Raw genomic sequence first — 23041 nt, forward strand, 5'->3', positions numbered from 1 at the left:
ATTAGTGGTGGACGTCATGGCGGAAATATAGAAGTAGCAAGAGAAGCAGGATGTTTCGACCTGAGTGAACACTAGCAGTAGGGGCTAGAGGCATCTGGGCTCCCAGGGGCTGTGAGGTGTCTAGCATTGGATAGAGAGTGTGCCACATCATCGCTGGGTCTAGCATAGAGCCTGGACTGTAGCAAAGAAGGACTCTGTTAAGGACAAAAGTAACAACAAACAAGAACAAAAACAAACACCCACCCCCCATCCCCCAACCCTATACCTACCCACCCTGCCCCCCTGCCCGCAGACTTAAAACTATCCACACCCCAACTAGGCAGAGTGCCTCTCGCCCTCCCAAACATGAAAGGGGTACTTGGTGAGCCGTAAAAGCCCTCGCCATAAAGCATCATAGTATAACAGATAGTCAATATTATTTCCAAGCCAACCTGTGTAATGATATAGCATAAAAGGAACATAACATACGGTTTGGATGAGCGTCCCGTCTCGTGCACGCAACAGGACCACTTATACAATCCAAGAGAAAGCGTCCCACCAAAGTGTCCACAGCACAGCCATCAGTCGGGCCAGCGGCTGCCCGAGGCAGAGCCCGTCGCAGAGGTCGTCCATCCCTCCCACGTTGTAAGTCTCATTGATCATCCAGTCTCTCCTCTGGCAGTCGCCCCCCCTCGGTCCGGGGGGCGGTCGCGATGTGCACCTGCTTCAGAGCCTCCACGGTTGTTGTTAGTTTTCCCAACTTGGCGCCATCCTTCCTGCCACTCCCAGGCCATCTCCGGAGATTCGAAAAACCAAGCTTTGCCTTCTGCCTCCACAGGGAGTTTCGCAGGGAAGAGCATGGAGTATTTATTGTCTTTATCACGCATGGCTTTTTTTTCCTCAATGTAGCTGTTTCGTCGGGCTTGTACCTTCACTGTGAAGTCCGGGAAAAACGTGATGTGCGCGTCGTACAAGGGTAGATGTCCTCCTGTGGGAGCCGTTTGGAGGATGGAGTCCCGGTCTCGCAAGTTGAAGACCCTCTCTATAATGGGGCGCGGCGTGGCCCCCAGGGACACGATGCGCCCGTTCGATGAAGTATGCGGAGAGACGTTTAGTTTTAAGGTGTTTTTGGACGAGCTCTTCGACAAAGTGGTCCGCTGCTTGACCCTCCATTCGTTCCGGAACTAGGATGCGGACGTTGTTGCGTCTCGATCTACCTTCATAGTCATCCAGGAGCTCCCCCATGAGGAGCTGTTGTTTTTGCAACTGGGTCACCTGTTGTTGGAGAGTCGATGCGTCATCGATAAGGGCAGTTGTCTTGATCTCCACGTCTTTGACTTTAGAATACATTTTGCAGAGGTCCGCACGTAGGTGGGTAACTTCAAGATTAATGGAGTCGACGCGCGTTTCCAGGGAGGTACGTACACCAGCAATCGCCTCCATGTCAAGGGTGAGGGATTTCTTCGCAGGGAAGGAGGGCACAGCTATTTGATCCCCCTCGGGAGGACGGTCCTTGCCATCTCCTTTGGATGTCCAGGTGAATTTGGTAATTTGTTTCTTGGTGGCAGGTCGGGTATTCCTGTTGCTTGTTATGACGGGGTCTCAAGATATGGAGTCGATCTATGGAATACACAGTGTCCACTCGTCGATGATCCTCCGGGCCTAGCACAACGCGAGAGTAGGGAACCTCCATGGTGAGGATGGCGGGTAGCCCATGGCGCCATGCGATCTACATCGGCACTCCCCCCACCGGGCGGTCAGGGGTGCAGGTGCATTATTCAGCCGCGTGCCCAAGTCCTACCGGGTGAAGAGTCTCAAGCTGACCAGGGGGCAGTGGCGTGTATACGGCAGCTTATGTAGTGTTCGTGGTTTCTAGGCCCAAGATCTATGTAGGGGGGCAGACCAAGGCACATTCCAGGGGGCACAGCTGCAAGCCAGCGGCCCCTCGGCGCACCCCAGGCAACAGGAGAAAGTCCACACACAGTTCGGCGCCTCTGCCCCTCCAGAATCCAACCAGGGGAGCGCAGCGGACCCCAGCGCACCACCGGCCCACAGCCTCTGGTGGGGCCCAGTGAGGCCACCGTAGAGCAAGTTCTGGCAGGGCTCCCACGTCTGCAGCAAAAGCAGTGGAGCGGGGACCCCAGTGCCGTCACACGGGCGGCAGATGCCTCCTGAATGAGGCGTCCAGGCGGGGGAGGAGAGGCCCGCTGCAGGTCTGCTCGAGCGAGTCCCGGCGGTAGGCCAGAAAGCCGGGGACTCGTGTACTCACTGCGGCAGGCGTTGGGGACAGGTCGGGTCTCTTGATCCTGGGCCACCGTCTGACGCAGAGCGGGCGGCGATCTCTCCGTTCACTGCGGGGAGCCTCCCAGAGCTCCGACAGAGCAGAGAGCCTGCGACCTCTCTCGGACAGCCAAGCAGTGCCAATATTTTCAGGCCCCCCCGGTAGAGTGCGAAGGGGGCCGCCATCTTTGTGTGCAGTGGTGCGGTCTCCGAGACGGGAGCAATCCCCAGTGCGGCACAGCAAAGCAGTCGGGGACGGCGCCCAATATGAGGTCGGCTCTGATGCCGAACCCCCCCCCCCCCAAGTTGTCGCGGGGGTAGGCAGAACAGCAATCGGAGCAATTTAAAAATATAAACTGGCGAGGGCCGAGGAGCCGGTCTAAAATGCGGCCATTCCTCACGACTGCAAGCCACGCCCCCGACTTGTTTGTTAAAGGCAACCGTTGAGGGGTTGGTTCGGATTTCTGTCGGAAGGGCATTCCAGATTCTTGGCGCCAACCCTGAGAAGGTGATCGTAGGTTTTTTTTTTATTATTATTTTTTTTTTATTTGGATGGTTTCAGGAGCAGGGTATTCGAGCTTCTAAAGTTACGACTGGTACCAGAGAGCTTGAGTTTCTTTGCCAGTAAACTGGGCTATTGCAGTGAATAGCTTTGTGTCAGACAAGCAATCTTGAAGCGGAGCCTTGCTTCAATGGTGAGCCAGTTAAGTTGAATTAGGCCAGGTGTAATATGGTCATTCTTTCTTGAGCCAGTGATTGGTCTGGCAGAGGCGTTCAGACTAGTTCAGTGGTGCTAACCGTGCTTTAGGAAGCCCTGCTAGGGTTACCAAGCCATATTCAACTCATGAGATAACAAGTGCTTGGACCGCTGATAGCACGTCCTGAGGTAGGAAAGGTTGGATTTTCCTGAGTGTTGAGCTGATGGTTCACACACTTAGTGGTGGCCCTGATGTGACCTTGCATGTTTAGACATTTTTCCAGAGTGACACCTAAAGAGCAAGCGGAGTCTACCACGTGAGTGGTGCAATTGAGGGCAGAGATATCTTTGATCCAGTTTTGCATTGGGGCCTCTTCGTTGGGGGGAGTAATCAGGAGAAATTCTGTTTTGAGTGCATTTAGTAACAGATGACTATGTGTTGGCCTTTGTTGGGTTTTTTGGAGCGCTCCATTAAGAGCTTTAATGTCATCTGGAGAGGAGATCTTTATATACAGTTGCGTATCGTCAGCGTACCTATGGTATTGAATGTTTGACCCGTTCAAAATAGCGGTTAGTTGTTCCATGAGGAAATTGAAGAGTGTGGGCGAGAGAGCAGATACCGGTGGTACCCCGATAGTGACCGGGGTGCTTGCAGCCAAAGATTGGTTGACTTTAATTCTCTGCGTTCGATTGTGCAGGCAAGAGGAGGACCAGTTTAAGACTGGGCCAGATAGCCCCATCCTATATTGCAGCAGGTAGATCAAGTTATGTCTGATAGTGGCAAATGCAGAGGACAGGTCAAGAAGAATTAGAAGCCACGGTGTGTCTTGGTCCAGAGCTCTCAAGGTGTCATCAACAATGTGAGTTAGCGCTGTTTCTGTACTATGACTGGATCTAAAACCTGATTGATGTCTGTCTAGAAGCTGAAATGTTCTCGGTGTGTTCACAAAGCTGTGTGAGAACTCATTTCTCAAGCAACTACGCCAAAGACATGATGCTGGTAATCGGCCGGTAGTTATTGGGGTCTGTTCGGTCTGCATTAGGCTTCTTGGGGATGGGTGTGACTTTCCCTGTTTTAAGGCAGTCGAGAATCCTCCCCTGTAAAAGATTGTTGGATAATCCTGGACCAGAGAGGCAGAATGGCCGGGTTGAGGTCTTTAAGCAGCATAGCGGGAAGTGGATCAATGAAATGGTTGGATGGTTAAGAGATGCCAAGGAATGTGGAAACTCCTCCAAATCCGGGAGTATGAAGGTGTTCCAGCAGGAATTGTTTTTGGGTGTGTACTCAGTGTAGTAGGACGGAGCACTCACTGCTGGAGGTACTGTTACTTCCAGGGAGCTCATCAACAGTAGACCATCAGCGGCACGTTGCAGTTCTTGCTCAATACTCCTGGATTTTTCCAAAAAGTGCGAGGAGAAGTCTTCCTCACTGGGACCTGCTGTTTTGATTGCAAGCATTGGATGTTTAATGATATCAAAACTGTTTTTTGGACGTATTTTAGCACTGTCAATCTGCGCTCTGAAATGATCAGATTTTTTAAAGTGAATTTTTTTATTAATTAGAGCTTCTCTTCTTTAACTGATTGAGTTTAGGGGTGGAGGGGGAATTTCTCCACAACCTCTCAGAGCTTTTACTTGCGTCTTTCGTCGTTGAGGGCATCATTGAACCAAAGTTTGGATTGTTTATAAGGGATTCTTTTGAGTTGCATCGGGGCTGCCGAGTCGAGGATGTTTGTCATGGTGTTGACGTAGGGATCTGTCAACTCTTCCAAATTCATGTTAGGAGGTTCTAGAAGCTTTTTTCTCAAGTTGGTGAGGTTAGGCATGTTGATGTCTCTCAGGTTACGAGACAGTCGCTTTTGTTTGAGTGGTTTACCATGTCTGAGCAATACCTTTTACAGGATGTGAAAGTGGATTTGGTGATCAGTCCAATCGCATGGTATTATGTCATCTAGTTGAATGATGTGGTTTTTCGCTACAATAAGGTCGAGGGTAGCACTCTTGGAGTGAGTGGGTCTTTTGTAAGCCTGTAAATAGTTGAGGTCAGAGACGAATGACTTAAGAGAGCAAACTAGAGTATCATCCTTGTTTTTCCAGTGAAGGTTGAAGTCCCCTAGATAGATATGGTTGGGGTGGCGGGTCGAGCTAAAAGAGATGGATTCCATCAGTTGCTCTACAAAGCGTAGTTTATCCCCCAGAGGATGATAGAGTGAAGCACACATATCATCTTGCCATTGTTCCAGATTTCAGTGACTAGGACCTCACATGAGGACACCTGATCATTATGGATCTGCTTCAGTACAAGGCTAAAGCGATGGATGCAGGCAATGCCCCCCCCCCCCCCCCCCCCCAGAATGAATGGCTGTATCGCATCTAATGATGTCATAGCCAGGAGGAATTAGGATGTCATGTATAGGGGATGAGGAGTCATTAAGCCATGTTTCCGTAAGAATCAGGAGGTTTTAGTCTTGCGAAAGGATGAGATTAGAAACATCCGCCACATGTTTCACTGCTAATCTGCAGTTGAGCAGCATCGATTTGATAAGAGAGTTGGTAATTACTTCAACTCGGTGCGATGTGGTGATCTGGTGTAGGTTGTCCTTATTCATTGATCTAAAGTTAAGGTGGGTTCTCTATCTGGGTCAGAAGAGATAGTATGTATGATGTTGTAATTGGGTTCCTCAAAGTCGTCATAATAAAGTGAGAGCGCGCATGTCTTCCTCAGATAACTGAGGTTGGAGACTAAGGGGTCTATCATGGCGGTAAGGAAGAGGGCGAGCGGGCCAGCGTGGGTTATTGGGGTTAGTCTATGAGGACCTTTCCAAAATAGGGTTGCTGTAGGCAGGAGATGGGAGGCCTGTAATGGGGGGGTAGTGTGCAGTGTATTGAGGGAGGTCATTGTCCGAGAGTATATCGCCGATGTTTGGAATGGAGATGGCTTGGGCAGAAAGAGTAGTAGTGCCCGTAGTGGAGTTGTGGAAAGTTTGCGAGGGTAGAGTCTGGTCACCGGTGCATGTAGTGGGTTCAATAACGGAAACAATGTCATTTGAGGCCGTACTGCTCATCTTAGTGTCAGCTTTGCTGTGTTAACTGTGTTTGCTGGCCCTGGTGGTAACAGTAGAAGTCAATGTAGAGGGTGTTTGACGGCGTAGTGTGATGATAGGGGTAGTGAGATTATAATTAGTGATGGTGGATGTCCATGAGTTGTGGCGTGGGTCGTTCAGAGACTGGTCGGTACCAGGTATTCTGTCGGGGTGGGGAATGGGGAATGGGTTTGAGTTAAAGAGGAGAGTAGTGCTGGGAAGTGCCGATCAAAAATGGTGAGGTGCTGGTCAGTGGCCTGTATGAGAATGTTGACTGTTATGAAGATGTAAATAGTGAGTTCCCCTTTAAAGGTAGGTGCGACGGTTGTGGAGATTTTTTCGCCATAGGGAATATTTACTGATTTGGTGACTTTAAAGTGAAGAAAGGTGTTTTTCCACTTAATCGGGCGATTTGTGTAAAATATAAAGTTAGTTTTTATTTTACCATTAGTCGCAGTGTGGTAGTTGTCTACTATAAGTGTCTCCGGGTGCTGTTTTAAAAGATTATGCTGTAGGTTCTTTATAGCATTACAGGTCAGATTTTCTGGGTACTTTATGGAACATGAGTTGGGACCGTATCGCGCAAGTTTAGAGTTCCTCGTGGGGTTTGGCGGGTGCATAGTTAAAGAATGAGATTTCAGGCTCTATATGCATCGAAGGGAGGTGGGGTTACATGCGCAATATTGACTAGTTGCGGTGTGTGGTTGGGCTAAATATTGCGGGAAGTTTCTCTGAATCATTCCTCATTGGAGCGTAATCTTCTATAGTTATTCATGAGAAGCAGTTTGGGGTGACTGATGAGGTGTAGTTCTATGCCTCTTTCCTTAGGTGCTAAAGTGCTGTGATGGCTTGCCCCAGTTTAAGGGAGCCAGAAACTAGATTAGTAAGGTAGAAAAAAAATAAAAGTAACCAAGTAAGCTAAAATTACAATTAGGCCATCCATTGAGCAGTGGGGTTAACCAGTATTCATTAGTGGAATGGATTGAGAGAGCAGTTAAACGAATGGCCATTTCAAAATGGCAGGTGCAGAGGTTAGAACAGTCTTCTTTCTCCTCCTATGGAGCTCTTAGATCAGTCCTCTTTCATTTGCCATGGGGGGAGGGGGCATGATAGAAAGAGCACTGACCGTCCTCCCTATGCTGTTACTGTGGATGCTTTCGAGCAGTCCTCTATCCCCAAATTGTCTCAAATAGCTGTCATCTTAAGGTCAGGTGGTGGTGAGATGGTACCTGTTGCAATCCTTAGGTTTAGATCGAAGCATTCGAAAACCAGGGGGGAGGTGGGGGTCGTACCTGCTGGCATGATCATTGTCAAAGCAGGGCCAAGGAGGCAGAGCTCCCGTGAGTATGAAAAAGGGCCAACGTTGTCTTGAAAAGATCGTATCCAGTGTCAGTGCGGTCATCAGATCGGGTCCAGGCGCATGTAGGTAGCTTGAGATACCGAAGAGAGTAAGAAGATATACCGATCTGGGCCGCGGAAAGCACCAAAAGTGGACCGCAGAGATGTTGGTCGGATTTATTAGTCTGACCTTCGGTCGGGGGTGAGAGGCGTCATGCCCTGTGGCCTCACACAGATGCGGGAAGCTGGAAAGACTGGATGACCGATCCCGGGGCATCAGCAGTGGAGAGCAGACGAGCTCTAATTGGAACAATGTCAATTTCAGAAACGCCGTGGCAGTGGTCCAGGGCTTTCTCTCTGCCTGCAAGCCGCGCTGGGTCAGGGGTCTCGGTGGAACAGAGCGGATGCACGCACTCAACTCAATCTACCGTGGATGTGTCCTTCTAGGATTCCCAGTGTGTAGAAAAGTCAGCCCATACCGCACCCGATGCCCAGGCTGCTGGTGCAGGGCGACTCTTCGTTTCCATCTTGTATAATTACCGAATAAAGAGACGGGCACTGGAAGCAGGAAAACAAGGAAAAAGGTTTATTACTCATGAGGAGAGCATGTCCTTTGGGACACTCGCATAGTGTCTTCGGGAGGTGCTCTAACAAGTTTCTCTGAGGCGTCGCCTTTTATACACAGGTTCGTGGCACACAGGCATCCTTTTATTACAATCAATACATTGTGTAGTATGAAGGTATTCCAACACGTGGCTACAGTAGGGGCCCTTATCCTTCATGCAATAGGAGGGGGCTGTCACGCAGCTGAGTGCTCTGCTGATTCCATTGGAATGTGTGTGTCTGATCGAATCTCAGGGGCGGGGCGGCATGATCAATAGTGGCTTCTTTCAAGAGAGATGAGTGCATACAGTAGTGGGCAATAAACTATCCTCGGGCTAAGGGATGACCCGCGGTCCGTGCAAACAATTAGGTTCAGAGGAAGAGGTCATCAAAGGAGGGGTATTCATGGAGGGACAGGAGGTGTTGGTCAGGCGCGGGGTGCGATTCTCAGAGACAGTCATGTGGGAGGGGAGGGCTCATGACTTGTGCATGTGAGAGCGGGGGCGGTCAGGGTGCATGGGGGAAACTTGCAGGGTCAGGGAAATGTGCCGATGATCGATCGTGAACAAGGAGACCATGATACCTAAAATGGCTGTCGTGTACGTGTGTGCATGGGTCTATGCTAGCGGGATGACAGTCAGTGTTTTAGCGATATCCGTTCTTCTTACAACAAGGGGTACAGTGAACACAAATGAACGCCGCTTATGTGTATATACATTGCCAATTTCAACAAGTGGGCGAGTGCCATTACTGCCGTATCCATCGCGCTGCTCCAGCCTAGTGTATCTTCTGCCCTCCAACGACTCCGCGGGGGAGAGGAAGCCTGGGCAGCAAATTCGGGAAACTTCACGGTCACCACGACCGGAACGGACTCCTGATCCACTATTCGAGGTTGCAGCCCTCAGTGAATCTGGTGTCGCACGGTCGTGCGGCCGGCCTCACTACTGGTGAGACTCTGCAGGGGTAAGTGACTACCGGGCAGCTGAAGCAAGAGATTTCGTGGACACCGTGGCCGGAGCGGATTCCTGTCCCACCGATCGAGGTATCAGCTCTCCGTGAATCCGCTAAAGTTGCGTGGTCGTTTGGCAGTCCCAGCTGCCGGTGAGTTGCTCAAAGGTAGGGACTCTATTTTGCAGCAGGTCCAGTGATGCAGGTTAGATGGCAGGGTTAGCTAGGGATATTCACCAAATAGTGATCCCAAACCCCCGAGAGCTCCAGGACTGAGCTCCTATCTGGTGGCCATTCATCTTTTATTTCTGTCCTTTGCTTTGTCTCAGCTTCTTTTCTCAGTTACTTCTCGTCTCCCTCAGGTTCCCTTGTTTTCTTAATTATGGCTTCTCTCCACTTCAGCTCTACTCCAATCGCAAAGGAGTGTCTCGGCTTACTTTTCAGGAGTACCACTTTCAAGCATATCCATTTCACCATCTTCCCGATTGTGCCCCACTTGCTTGACCTCTCCTTCCTATTTTTTAGTTTTTGCATAGCGTTGCAGCGCAACTCGCTGTTCGCTTTGCGAGAGATGCTGTATACAGTATAGTGATGATAGTAAACGCCTCTTTTTTTCCTCTACTTGCAATTAGTTACTTAGTGTGTCAGTTACACTGTTCTAACGTGTGGTTGGTGCAATGTGTTTTTAAGTCCCTCCCTTTGAAAACTTGAGCACGCCTATGGCTATTGGCCCCTTTACTTGTATGACTTCGACGCCGAGTACTACTTTATTGGCTACAGCATTGAGAATTGCAGAAAAAAAGTTGCAAAAATGCAGAACAACCTTCCTTTTTTGTATTTCAATGCCAGGGTCTGGGGGCGAGATCAGCTGAGTAAGTTTGCCATCACCGCAACCGTCCGGAGTCCGTGGGTGGCTGCCTGGCCGAGCCGTGCTCGGATTGGAGAAGACTCCATTGACTGAGGAAGGGCTCGCCCAGATGTCTGCGTGGTGATGGGCCCATTGCCTACTTGCTTTGCCGGGTTAACAAGTGAAGCCCCAAGAGCCTGGCTGATATTGGTGCAGTGTCTGAAAGCCTCACAGCGTCATCGCCGAGTTTCACTGAGGCCGCGCTGTGATTGGACAACCGTCTGCAAGCCCCGCCACGCCATCTTAGCAACTCCTAGGCTGCCGAACAGTTTCATAAACATGCATGCTGTTTCTCCCAGAACAAATAAAATAACAGCATTGTGCAACCCTCACGAGACTTTCAGAATTTTGGGTAGGCGGCGGTTGTAAACAGCCAGTGGCATTTCCTCAGTGTTACGGTCACCGGGAGACTGGAAGCTTTCGCAGGCACCGATTACACACTATACTGGCATGCAGTGCCAAAACAGACAACCCCGGTCTCTGTTCAGAGTTCCAGCAATCAAGGCTTTCATGGAAGGGCTCAAACGGATAATCCCTCCCAAACATCCACCTTCACCGGTCTGGAACTTAAATGTAGTACTTACCAGACTTATGGGACCTCCTTTTGAACCACTCCACTCATGTGAACTGCAATATCTGAAAGAAACAGGTTAGTATTAGATTCCTTACCTTAGAATATCCCCAGGCGTCAGTCTGGATCCGGAAACTTTTGCGTAGCAGTACCCCTGCGCGTCGTCTGCAGGCGTCCCCTGCGGCTCCGCGTCGTCGGCATCGTGCGCCGTGATGACGTCGCTGGAGTATATAGACGCCGCCTCCGCGCGCTGACGTCAGTTCTTCTTTTTTCCGCGCCAGTTAGCGCAGATCCGAAGAGCAGTACTCTGGTCTTTTGACCAAGTTTTTTGTTAAACTCATTAATCTTCTACGGTGCCGGTAGGATGCCCGGTTTCAAGAGTTGTGACGGGTGCGACCGCCTGATGTCGGTCACCGACCACCATCGACTCTGCCTCCGGTGTCTGGGCGCGGACCACGACGTGGAGTCCTGCGTCGACTGTCGGGCCTTGACTGGTAAAGCTAGGCGGGAGCGGTCCCGCAAGCTTCTCGAGCTCCGAGTGTCGGCCCCGCGTCGAGCGGTCCCGGTCCGGTCGGAGGTCGAGGGAGCGGTCGAGGGAACGATCGCGGAGCCGCCATGAGCGCTCCGGGAGTCGCCACCACTCCTCCGGTTCGTCAGGTAAGCATCGCAAGAAGTCGGGGCGTCGTCATCGCACCCCCGACGCCCGCGTGATGCGGCCGGGGGTTCGGGTGGCCCCACCCCCGCGGGGCTCGCCGACGCCTGCCCCATACCCATCGGTCCCTGGGGAAGGCGCGTCGCGTGAGGAGATCGAGGCCTTCCTCATTGCTATGAGGGCGAGGTCTCCTCCGGCGGGGCCTACGTCTGGGGGCCCGAGCGGTTCGGGTGCTCCTGCCCCGACGCCGCCGGTGGCTCCGGCCCCGGCGCCGCTGGGTCCCTCAGGTTCGTCGCCGGCTGGTCTACCGGCCTCTCCGGCGTCGGTTCCTTTAGGCCAACCCGTGGTACCGCCTCCGCGCGGTGCAGCGACTCCGCCGTCGGCTCCGGCCAGCGTCGGGTCCCCGACGCCGCGCGGCGCCACCCCCATTCCCTCTCCGACTCCTGACGCGGAGCCGGACCGGCGTCGGCCGACGCCGGATCCGACGCCGATGGGGCCCGTTGACCCCGATGTCTATATCGTCGATCCAGAATATGGGTATGATGAGGACGAGTATGGAGAGGGTTGGGAGGGGTCTGAGGACCCTTTATCCCGTGCCTGCCAGTATGATGTGGACTGGGTAGGTGATCTGGGTGATGCCAGTGGTCTGGACGAGTCGCCCAACCCTGGGTTTGTCTCCCAGAGCCCTGTGGCGTCTGAGGCAGGTGCTGCCTATTTGGTGGTCCTGATGAGGGCTGCCAAGGCCCTGAGCCTTGAGCTCCCCGTTGCGAAGGTCAAGCCGAACATTCTGACGGAAGTGTTTAAACCGCAGTCATGCCCCCAGGAGCCTCTGCTGCCGTTTAATGAGGCCCTGACGGATGTCCTTCTGGGCACCTGGTCCAGGCCCGCTTCTGGTGCGCCGGTTGACCGGAACGTTGCCAGGCGTCACCGTCCGTGCTCGGACGACCCTGCCTTCCTATCCACCCATCCCTCCCCGGAGAGTCTGGTGATCCAGGCCTCCACTTCACAGTCCGCATTCCCGTCGGCTCCGCCCGACCGGGAATCAAAGAGGTACGACCAATTTGGTTAAAAGGTCTTTTCCTCTTTGAGCGCTGGACTGCGGTCTTGTAACACCGCGTGCCTCTTGGGCCGCTACACCCACTCCCTGTGGGATACGGTCGAAGAGTGTTTGCCGCAATGCCCCCAGGAAGTGCGGGACAAGCTCACCCGGGCCTTGGTTGAAGGCCGGGATGCGGCGCGGTACTCGATCCGTTGTGGTCTGGACACGACCGACTCACTGGGACGGGCCATGTCCACGACTGGCGATTCGTCGCCATGCTTGGCTGAGATCTGCCAACTTCTCGCCAGACGTCCAAAATACACTCATGGACATGCCATTTGATGGCAGTCGCCTGTTTGGTGACAAAGCGGACCACGCGCTGGAGCGCTTCAAGGACTCCAGGGTCACGGCCAAGTCCTTGGGTCTTTCGACCCAGCGCCAGCAGACGGGTTCGTTTCGCCCCTTTCGTGGCCAAGGGAGGGGCGGTCCCACACGTGCTGCCAGCCACGCGCCGCAGAACGCTCCCCAGCGCGATGGCGGCCGTGGTTTCCGCCGTGGTGGCGGTAGAGGCCAGCGGCGTGGTCAGTCCACGCCTCCCCCCGCTGCTGCATCCAAGCCTTCCTAGTCCGAGCTTTCGGGCTCACGTGACACCAGTGGGTGGCAGGGTTCGCCATCACCACTCCCGCTGGCGCGCGATAACATCGGACAGGTGGGTGCTGCAGCTCGTTCGAAGGGGCTACGCCCTCCCCTTCGAGTCCACTCCTCCAGCCATGCCACCGCAGAACCACCGTGTGTCGGGGGACCACTTGGCACTTCTGCAGGAGAAAGTTACGGCCCTCTTGGCCAAGGGGGCCATCGAGCGCGTTCCTGGGCCAGAAGTAGGGTGTGGTTGCTACTCCCACTACTTTCTGGTACCCAAGAAGGACAAGGGAGGCCTGCGTCCTATCTTGGACCTGCGGAACGTCAACGGCTTCCTCCGGAAGGAGAAGTTCAAGATGTTGACTTTGGCTCAGGTCTTGGCTGCTCTAGACCCACAAGACTGGATGGTAGCGTTGGACTTGCAGGATGCGTATTTTCACATCCCCGTCCTGCCGGCGTTACCTGCGGTTCACGGTAGGCCACGAGCACTTTCAGTTTATCGTGCTCCCATTCGGCCTTACCAGCGCCCCACGGGTGTTCACGAAAGTGATGGCGGTGGTCGCAGCTCATCTGCGCCGGTTAGGGGTTTCAGTCTTCCCCTACCTCGACGACTGGTTGTTGAAGGCGGGCTCGCCCCAGACAGTCGTCCACCACCTTCAGATGACGGCAGACCTCCTGCACGAGCTGGGGTTTTCCATCAATGTCCCGAAATCACACCTGTGTCCCTCTCAAAAGCCCCTTTTCATCGGAGCGGTTCTCGACTCGGCGCAGTTTCGGGTTTATCCCCCGGAACGGCGGGTCCGGGATATTCAGGCTCTGATTCCCATCTTTCAGCCGTTATCCCGGGTTTCGGTCAGGTTGACGCTGCGGCTTCTGGGGCTGATGGCCTCCTGCATCCTACTGGTGCATCACGCCAGGTGGCGGATGCGGGCTCTGCAGTGGGACCTGAAGTTTCAGTGGGCCCAGCATCAGGGCAACCTATCCGACCATGTCCTGATCTCGGAGGGCACTGCGAGACAGTTGCAGTGGTGGCTTACGGACCGCGATTGGGTCAGAGGCAGATCCCTCTCCCTTCCCCAACCAGAGCACGTGGTTGTGACGGACGCGTCCCTCCAGGGCTGGGGTGGCCACTTGGGAGAGGCGGAGATCAGAGGCATCTGGTCTCCGGCGGAGTCCCGGCTCCATATCAACCTGTTGGAGCTACGGGCGATTCGCCTAGCACTGAAGGCATTCCTCCCCTTTGTCAACGGGAGTGTAGTGCAGGTGTTCACGGACAACACCACCGCCATGTGGTACTGCAACAAACAGGGTGGTGTGGGGTCGTGGACCCTTTGCCAGGAGGCTCTGCGTCTCTGGCAATGGCTGGAACGTCAGGGCGTGACTCTGACGGTTCAACACCTGGCAGGTTCTCTGAACGCCAGGGCGGACGAACTCAGCCGTCGGTGCTCGGTGGATCACGAATGGCGTCTGAACTCGGACGTGGCGAGAGGCCTCTTTCAGCAATGGGGAGAGCCTTGGTTAGATCTATTCGCCACAGAAGAGAACGCGCAATGTCATCAGTTCTGCGCGTTGGAGTTTCCAAGACGGCACTCGCTCGGCGACGCCTTTCGGCGCGAGTGGAGTTGCGGTCTGTTGTACGCCTTTCCGCCTATACCACTTCTGCCCAGAGTGCTGAAGAAGATCAGGCGCGACCGGGCCCAAGTTATCCTTGTGGCTCCGGACTGGGCTCGAAGGTACTGGTATCCCGAGCTACTCAGCATGACAGTCGGTCCCTCGATCCGTCTGCCCCTTCAGGAGGACCTTCTGTCGCAGCAGCAGGGGACGGTCCTCCACCCGAACCTGTCCAGTCTCCACCTCCATGCGTGGAGATTGAGCGGCGACAGTTGAGGCCATTTGACTTGCCTCCTGAAGTCTGTGATGTCATTCTGGCAGCCAGGCGTCCCTCCACAAAGTCGGTATACGCCTGCCGGTGGAACAGATTTGTGGCATGGTGCACAGCAAAGGCTGTGGATCCCCTTTCTGCCCCTCTGTCTGAGGTTCTCCTCTTCCTCCTTTCCCTTGCCCAGCAGGGCTCTGCTCTGGGCACTATCAAGGGCTATCTTTCTGCCCTTTCCGCCTTCTTGAGGCTACCTGATCAGCCATCTTTATTCAAGTCCCCTATTGTGTTAAGATTCTTGAAGGGCATCACGCACATGTATCCTCCAACTCCGTTCGTGATGCCTCAGTGGGACTTGAACCTGGTTCTGACTTTCCTGATGTGCGCTCATTTTGAGCCCCTTCATTCCTGTCCTCTCCGTCTTCTCACCTTAAAGACGGCCTTCCTGGTAGCCATCACCTCTGCCAGGAGAGTGAGTGAGCTCCAGGCTCTTTCTATTCAACCTCCTTTCTTGTCTGTTCATCCTGATAAGGTGGTTCTTCGGACTCGACCTTCTTTCCTGCCCAAGGTAGTCTCTGCTTTTCACATTGGGCAGTCCATCACCTTGCCCTCCTTCTTCCCGCCTCCGCATCCTTCAAAGGATGAAGAGCGGCTCCATCGTCTGGACCCAAAACGTGCGTTTTCATTTTACATGGATCGCACCCGCCAGTTCCGGGTGGATGACCAACTGTTTGTTGGCTACGTGGGTGAGAAGAAGGGAAGGGCGGTACAGAAACGAACCATCTCTCGGTGGGTCGTCCTCTGCATCAAGGCATGCTACTCTTTGGCTCGGAAGGAGCCTCCTGTTGGGCTGAGGGCCCATTCCACTCGGGCCACGGCGGCCACTACTGCCCTGGGCCGGGGAGTCCCTTTGCAGGACATTTGCCAGGCGGCTACATGGGCCTCGCTGCACACCTTTGCGAGGCATTACTGCCTGGACAGTCAAGTCCGGAGGGACGGCTTCTTTGGCTGTTCGGTCCTCCAGGACTTTCTAGTGTAGGTTGTATTGGTTCGCAGACCCACCTCCGGGGTTGGTATTGCTGGGGTATCTATTCTAAGGTAAGGAATCTAATACTAACCTGTTTCTTTCAGATGAACAAGTTACTTACCTTCGGTAACGATATATCTGTAAGAAACAGTAGTTAGTATTAGATTCCTTACCGCCCCGCCCATCCTCCCCGTTCTGCGAACTGATACCTAGGGTTAAGGACATCCCTTTCAGGGCCCTAGTTTCAAATGGCACCAGTGTTAGTTCTCGCATGGCTCTGCGTGTTCTGGCGCGGAAAAGCTGTGTGCAAAGAACTGACGTCAGCGCGCGGAGGCGGCGTCTATATACTCCAGCGACGTCATCACGGCGCACGACGCCGACGACGCGGAGCCGCAGGGGACGCCTGCAGACGACGCCTACCGACGCGCAGGGGTACTGCTACGCAAAAGTTTCCGGATCCAGACTGACGCCTGGGGATATTCTAAGGTAAGGAATCTAATACTAACTACTGTTTCTTACAGATATATCGTTACCGAAGGTAAGTAACTTGTTCTTCTGACATGAAAGGTGGCTTTTTTAATTAGTTTCCATCACTTCACTCAGACTAGTAAGTGAGTTACAGGCTTTAACTATTCAGGAACCTTACATGCAAATAAGGTGGTACTACGTACTAACCCTAAATTCATGCCGAAGGTCATTTCCACTTTCCAGATCAAGATTTCCTTTCCAGATTCAGAAAGAACCTTAAAACCTGGCTGTTTTCATCCTAAATCAGTCCTTGCCTCTAGAGTGAGTTCAGTAGCACTAGCGCCGAGACACCCTCACGGGTATTTGCGCGCTCTAAAAATCGCATTAAATAAATAAATAAATCAGTCCATTGAACTGCCCGTTTTCTTCCAAAACCCGCAGTCAGTAGCTGAAAGAGCCTTACACACACTCGATGTAAGAAGAGCTTGGTTATATTACATTGACAGAACTAAACCATTCAGAAAGACAAAGCAACGGGTTGTTGCTTTCTCACCACAACATAAAGGTAATCCCATCTCTAAATCATGAATAGCTAGATGTATAGTTAAATTCATTCAAATATGCTAAAACAAAGCTTCACACACTCTACAGAACCCCCAAGAGCATACTCCACCCGCAAAATGGGGGCATCCATGGCTTTCCTGGGAAACATTTCACTAGAAGACATCCGTAAGGCAGCCACATGGTCTACCGTACACACTTTCACCAAACACTATTGTGTAGATGTGCAAGCAAAGCAGCAAGCTGCTGTAGGCCAAGCTGTCCTCAAAACTCTTTTTCAAACTGCTGCAGCTGGGACAGGCGTCCACCGCTAGAGGAGGTACTGCTATACAGTCTATGCAAAGATATGAATTCAGCAGCCCACATGCCTCGAACGGAAAATGCTACTTACCAGTATGCATCTGATCTTGGCATGTAGGGCTGCTGACATTCATATCACCCACCCTCTTCCCCGGGGCCTGTCGCAGCTGCAGGGTTTTCTTTGCATGGCCATCTTTACTCTACTATACTCCATCTTTGCCACAATGGCAAACAACAATCTAAGGATGGAGTGGATGCCCATGCGCACTATGGTTCAAGGGAGGAGTCGCCTATCTCGTGATACTTCGAAGACTCTTCCAAGAAAACAAAGTGCAATCATCCGGACCCAACACTAGGCGGCGTTCTATGCAAACATATGAATGTCAGCAGCCCACATGCCAAGAACAGATGCATACTGGTAAGTAGCATTTTCCTTGAGTCTCCAATCGCTGAAATCCTTCAGCTGACGTGAGTTCTGATCCGCGATGGAGTTGTTCACCCCGGGTAAGTACTGAGCTAGAAGCATAATATTTCTGCTCAGACAAAAATGCCAAAATTCTCTCGCCAGGTCCCCTATGGCCTTTGAGCGAGGATCCCCTAGTTTGTTCACATATCTGACCGCCGAGATGTTGTACATTTTCAGGAGAATATAACATTTGACTGTCTTTTGCGAAACTCTTCACCGCAAAAGAACCTGCCAACCACTCTAAGTAGTTGATGTGCATTTCCTTCTCCTGAATCGTCCAAGTTCCTCCAGTAATCAAGGAGCCACATCTGGCACCCTAACCCTGAAGGCTGGCGTCCAATTCTATAATCCTCTCTGGGGTCAGGCCAAATATTGCATGGCCATTCCAAGCCTCGAGGTTTTCCAACCACCAAGCTAGTTCTTCCTGGGTTTCTGAGCCTAATCGTACTCTGTGAGACTAGCTCACCCCTTTGTACAGGTACAAGGTTCTCAACCTTTGCATCGCGCGGTAGTGGAGAGGAGCCGGGAAGACCGCTTGAATCGAGGCCGTAAGAAGGCCTATGACCGTTGCTACCTGTCTCAAGATGGCCCAATCTTTAGAGAGTAACTTGCGAACCTCCCTGCATATCCACCTGACCTTCTCCATAGGTAACTTCAAGACACAGTCCAAGGTCGAGATCTGAAAACCCAGAAAAACAGTATCTTGACTGGGGGTCAAACAAGATTTCTTCCTGTTCACTATGAAGCCCAAGTCTTCTATCACTAACTTCTAAGGAGGTATGTTCCTGAGCTTCAGCTTTTGAGTCTGAAATAATGAGAATGTCGTCCAGATAGATCAATCTTATTCCCCTCGAGCGCAACCAAGCTACGATTGGACGCATTACTTTTGTAAAGCACCAGAGGGGCAGATGTCAGACCGAAGGTGAGGCTTTTGAACCTCCAAATGGTACCTTTCCATAGAAATCTCAAAAGGTCTCTGTTCCTGACAAACAGGAATAGTTAGATAGGCAGCTTTTAGATCTAGGTGAGTTAGCCAATCTCATTTCCTCAAAACGTCTCAACATGTGGATACCTTCCATCTTGAAATGGTTGTATTCCACCCACTCGTTCACCTCTTTCTGATTTATCACAGGCCTCATAGTCTTGTCCTTTTTCTCCACTAAGAAAAGATGGCTTATAAACTCAGTGTGAGAGGAGAAGTAGGGCGTGGTTGTTTTTCCCACTACTTTCTGGTACCCAAGAAGGACAATGGGGGGGGGGGGGGGGTGCCTACATCCTATCTTGGACTTCGCAATGTGAATCGCTTCTTCCGCAAGGAGAAGTTCAAGATGCTCACATTGGCTCAGGGCTTGTCTGCCCTATATCCACAAGACTGGATGAGAGCATTGGACTTGCAGGATGCGTATTTCCACATCACCGTCATGTCGGCACACCGGTGTTACCTGAGGTTCATGGTAGGCCGCGAGCACTTTCAGTTCACCGTGCTCCCTTTCGGCCTTACCAGCGCCCCTCGGGTGTTAACGAAAGTGATGGCGGTGGTCGCAGCTCATCTGCGCAGGTCGGGGGTCTCAGTCTTCCCCTATCTCAACGACTGGTTGTTGAAGGTGGGCTCGCTCCAGACAGTCGTCTCCCATCTCCAGACGACGGCCGACCTCCTGCATTTACTGGGGTTCTCCATCAGCGTGCCGAAGGCGCACCTGGTACCCTCTCAGCAGCTCCTTTTCATCGGAGCAGTTCTGGATACGGCGCAGTTTCCGGTTTCTCCCGAACAGCGAGTCCGGGATATACAGGCTCTGATTTCCATCTTTCAACGTCTATCTCTGGTTTCGGTCAGTGTGACCCTGAGGCTGCTGGGCTTCATGGCCTCCTGCATCCTGCTGATGGATCATGTCAGTTGGCATATGCGGGCTCTGCAGTGGGACCTGAAGTTCCAGTGGGCGCAGCATCAGGGGAACCGGTCAGACTACGTCCAGATCTCGGAGGGCACTGCAAGACAGTTGCAGTGGTGGCTCACGAATCGGAGCTGGGTCAAGGGCAGATACCGCTCCCTTCCCCATCCCACGGAGTCCAAGCTTCACATCAACCTGTTGGAGCTTCGGGCAATCTGTCTCGCACTGAAGGCATTCCTCCCCTCTGTCAGGAGGAGAGTAGTACAGGTGGTCACAGATAACACTACCGCCATGTGGTACTGCAACAAGCAAGGCGGGGTGGGGTCGTGGAGCCTATTTCAGGAGGCTCTGTGCCTCTGGACACGAGTGGAACACCAGGGCATGTCTCTGGTGGTTCAACACCTGGTGGGATCTCTGAACGCCAGGGCGGACAAACTCATCCGCTGTTGCATGATGGATCACAAATGGCGTCTGCACTCTGAGGTGGCGCAAGGTCTCTTTCAGCAGAGGGGAGAGCCTTGGTTGGATCTATTCGCCACCGAAGAAAACGTGCAATGTCATCAGTTCTGCGCGTTGGCATTTCCGAGGCAGCACTTATTAGGCGACGCTTTTCGTCGTGAGTGGTGTTGCGGTCTGTTGTACGCCTATCCGCCTATACTACTTCTGCCCAGAGTGCTGAAGATCAGGCACGACCAGGACCAAGTCATTCTTATGGCTCTGGATTGGGCACGAAGAGCGGATCCTCCAATCAGACTGCCTCTTCGGAAGGATCTTCTGTCGCAGCAGCAGGGAACGGTCCTCCACCTGAACCTGTCCAGCCTCCACCTCTTTGCGTGGAGATTGAGCGGCGGCAGTCGATTCCTTTTGACTTGCCTCCTGAAGTTTGCGATGGGATTCTGGTAGCCAGGCATCCCTCCACTAAGGTGGTATACGCCTGTAGGTGGAACAAATTTGTGGCATGGTGCACCATAAAGGCTGTGCATCCCCTTTCTTCCCCTCTTTCAGATATTCTTCTGTTCCTCCTCTCATTGGCCCTCCAGGGCTCTACTCTGGGCACTATAAAAGGTTACCTTTCTGCCATCTTGGCTTTTCTCAGACTACCTGATCATCCCTCTCTCCAAGTCCCCTGTTGTAAATAGGTTCTTAAAAGGCATTACACACCTTTTCCCTCCTATTCAGTTTGTGATGCTACAGTGGGACTTGAATCTTGTGCTTACTTTCTTATGTGTGCTCCCTTTGAGCCTCTACACAATTGCCCTTTGTCTTTTTTTTTTAAAAGTTGTTATTGGCTTTTCATCAGTGTAACAGTACATGTAGAACTTGTTTTCCTTCATGCATAGATATACATTAATGTTTACATTATTCACAATTCAGTACAGTATATATTGATTAGTGCCCACAATCACGCACACATAGCATACATGCTGATGGTAGATATGTGGTCCTCTGGATGTCCGTTCACCTATGAGTAATCTCTAGATAGCACGTGTTCGGAACACATTTCCCCAACAAACATTTACATCAAAAAACAAAAATATTCCTTTCCGCCCTCTTTGTCTTTTGACTCTGAAGACTGCATTCCTGGTTGCATCACCTCCGCTTGGCATGTGAGTTAGCTCCAGGCTTCATCTAGTAAGCCTTCTTTCCTTTCAGTCCATCCGGACAAGGTTCTTCTCAGGCCCCGGCCTTCCTTTTTACCAAAAGTTGTCACTGCCTTCCTTCTTGGCCAGTCCATCACCTTACCCACCTTCTTTCCACCTCTGCATCCTTCCAGAGAGGAAGAGTCTGCACCGTCTGGACCCAAAGCGTGCACTCTCCTATCTGGATCGCACCAAACATTTCCGGGTGGATGACCAACTCTTTGTTGGCTACGTGGGCTCCAAGAAAGGCTGGGCAGATCACTCTCTCTGTCGCCCTCACTCTCTCTGTCGCCCTCACTCTCTCTGTCGCCCTCACTCTCTCTGCCACTGCATCACTCGTCGCCGCCACTGCATCACTCGTCGCCGCCACTGCATCAATCTGTGCAACCATTCAACAACTGGTTCAAATATGTTCTCTCAATGTTTCAAGCTTTATTACAAATGTCACAAAAAAGATGTTGATATTTCATTTCTGTTCTTGGATATTAGTCACAATAAAATACACAACATAATCTTCACAAAAGTTATTTACAAAAGTGTAAGCTATTGCCATTATAAATTACAATAACTTTTATTTAATATTGATTAATAAAAAAATTTAAAGCCATTGTTATTTGTATTATCAATACATCTAAGTCACGTAAATACAACACATATTGCATTACCAATGCTATAGGTGTCACATTTGCAAAAGTTAAAACTATTGGCATTGTAAATGACAAAGCTATTAATTTTGCCTTTTTCAAAACCAACACCTAAATAAAAAATTGTCATTTACAATAGCTCAAACTTTCCTAATGCGAGACCTATTGCATTGCAAATGCTTGTTTTTTCAGAAATCCACTCTAGAAACTTAAAACTAATTTTTTTTAAACTGCATTCTAGGCATCCACTCTCCCTAATCTTGCAAGAAAATGTCAATTTACTTGTTGAAATAATTCAATCACCCTTATCCTAAAACCAAATTTAAATCCACGTTTTTGCAGTAACACTCACATTTCTCATAAAACGAACACATTTTTTAACAGGAATTCACTCTCCAGAAACCCAAAACTACACATAAAGAAACTTATTTCATGCATCCGCTCTCTCTAATCCTAAAAGAACATTTTAATCAACTTTTTGAAATAATGCAATCACTCTTATCCTAAAACTAAATTTAAATCCACTTTTTTACACTAACATACTCACATTTTTCATAAAAAGAACATTGGTTTTTTTAGGAATCCACTCTCTGAAACCAAAAACTAATTTAAAAAAAAACTTCATTCTATGCATCTACTGTCACTGATCTTGCAAGAAAATGTCAATTAACTTGTTGAAACAATGCAATCACCCTTATCCTAAAACTAAATTTAAATCATATTTTTTGCAGTAACGCACTCACCCGTGATGCAGAACATTGTAGATGATGGTGAGCAAGCCGGGACAAGTGCAGAGGGCAGAAACACCCAGGAAGGCCAGGCAGAGACCCAAGGAAAGGCCAAGAGGAAGAGGAACCCCAAGTACAGTCCAATGGAGAACCAGGTACTTGTTCAAGAGGTAACGCAACAATAGTAGGAACTCTTCGTGAGTTCCACCGTCACCATGGCAAGGAAGGAGGAGATATGGCAGGACATCATGACCAAAGTCAATGCTGTGGGGGGGGAGAAGGAGGACAATGGACGAGTGCAAGAAGCGGTGGCAAGATACTAAGAGCAAAACAAAGAAGAAACTGGGAGCCGACTTTAGGGCAGCGAGGGAGACCGTAGGTGGCGGACCAGCTCCACAGGGAGGAGCTGGAGGAACAGGTGTCCCATGTCATCAGTGAGGAGACCATAGTTGGAGTTACAGGCCAGGATACTGCTGATTTGGAACGCCCACAACACCAGGGTGAGCATCAACCAGGGACGGGGGCAAGGGGCTGGATGGGCACAGTGGCAAGAGGCTGGTTGGCCACAGTGGCACACATGTACTATGAAGGTCATTGTATTGCATACCCTCTTGAACTGTACAACAAGTCCTGGATACCCCTGTGCATGTTGGCATAGGGACATATCACCAATCGCAAATAGCAACTCACACAGGGACATGTTATC

General features: G+C 51.4%; 1 long non-coding RNA gene across 4 annotated transcripts in view; it reads left to right on the plus strand.

Moving 5' to 3' along the window:
* The window catches only part of LOC144826338 (uncharacterized), a 311231-nt gene that overhangs the window by 242911 nt on the left and 45279 nt on the right, over positions 1–23041 (plus strand). For 3 of the 4 annotated variants that reach the window (XR_013609792.1, XR_013609793.1, XR_013609794.1), the window contains one exon: positions 22339–22490. This is a non-coding gene — a long non-coding RNA (uncharacterized LOC144826338). Of the gene's footprint in view, positions 1–22338; positions 22836–23041 lie in introns of all 4 variants that reach the window. The other variant, XR_013609795.1, reaches the window with a different exon arrangement.

The sequence above is a fragment of the Lissotriton helveticus genome, chromosome 3_2 (assembly GCF_964261635.1).
Source record: "Lissotriton helveticus chromosome 3_2, aLisHel1.1, whole genome shotgun sequence".
NCBI classification, from domain to species: domain Eukaryota; kingdom Metazoa; phylum Chordata; class Amphibia; order Caudata; family Salamandridae; genus Lissotriton; species Lissotriton helveticus.